This window comes from Chrysochloris asiatica, unplaced genomic scaffold (assembly GCF_000296735.1).
Source record: "Chrysochloris asiatica unplaced genomic scaffold, ChrAsi1.0 scaffold00035, whole genome shotgun sequence".
NCBI lineage: Eukaryota > Metazoa > Chordata > Mammalia > Afrosoricida > Chrysochloridae > Chrysochloris > Chrysochloris asiatica.
Genome location: NW_006408553.1, coordinates 2,297,549 through 2,299,001, shown reverse-complemented (window position 1 = coordinate 2,299,001; position 1,453 = coordinate 2,297,549).

The window sequence follows — 1,453 nt, the reverse complement described above, 5'->3', positions numbered from 1 at the left end:
AAGTCTTTGACAACTTCAATCTTTTCTCCATTGATAAGAATGTTGTTTATTGGTCCAGTGGTGAGGATTTTTGTTTTCTTTACATTGAGATACAATTACCTCTTGGGCTTCCTAAAAAAAAACAGTAGCCATAACCTCCTGAGCTGACCCCTCTGCCTTGAATTTAACTAGCCCAGCAGATGCCCAGGAAAGCTACTGTTTTCATTGGAGTTCTTTTTCAAGGCACACTAAGGAGGCTGGCCTCCTGGTGTGGCACTGTAGGAGAAGCACTGGACTGTTAATTACAAGGTCAGTGATTCAAATCCCCTAGCTGATCCTTGGAAACCTTATAGAGGGTTGCTATGAGTTGGAAGCGACTCCATGACACTTAACAACAATAGCAATAAAGGAAGCTAAGACAAATGTGTTACTGAGAGAACTTATCTACATCCATCCACTGGTTACAGAGACTTTTTTAAACACATTTGGTTTGGAATGTAAACTGGAATCCTAAAGTTGTTGTAGTTGTTGCTAAGTGCCATCAAGTTGGTTCTGACTCATAGTGACCCTGTATAGAGTTTCCAAGGAGTGACTGGTGAATTTGAACTGCTAACCTTGCAGTTCAAACTGAACTTGAGATTCAAAACAACCTTGTAGTCCAGTGCTTATCCTACAGTGCCACTAACCAGGACTTCTAACATCAATACTTTTTCACTTATTTCATATATGCATGTAATTCCACATATTTAAATTCCACTAACTACATATCATATTAATGCTGGTATCCATTAACTAGATAATGTGTATCCATTTAACTATTGCTAAATATTTAGGTTACTATGATAGTGTTCCACCACGTATCTGTCAGTTTGCCATACTATGGTGGCTTGTGTGTTGATTCTAGAAACTGGAGGCACTCACTCATCTATGCCACAAAATTTAGAAGACAGCTGTCTGGCCAACTGACAGATCCATATCTGTGCCCATCCAAAGAGAGGTGACCCAACAAAATTCAGAAATGATCTAATAGTATCATTAATAAAAGCAAGTAAAATTTTGCTAAAGATCATCTAAAAATGACTGTAACAGTACATTGACAGGGAATGCCAGAGTTTCCAGCAGGATTCAGACCAGAATATGAAATGAGGTATCTCATTGCTGACATCAGATGGATCTTGGTTGAAAGCAGAGAATACCACAAAGATACTTACCTGTGCTTTATTGACTATGAAAAGTCTTTCAATTGTGTGGATCATGACAAGCTATGGACAACATTGAGGAAAGTGAATACTCCAGAACACTTAATTGAACCCATACATACACCAAGAGGCAGTTGTTCAAACAGAACAAGGGAATACTAAGTTTGAAATCAGGAAAGGTGTGTGCCAGGGTTGTATTCCTTTACATTTTTATTCAATCTCTATGCTGAACAAATAATTTGAGAAACTGGATTATATGTAGAAAAACAAGACAT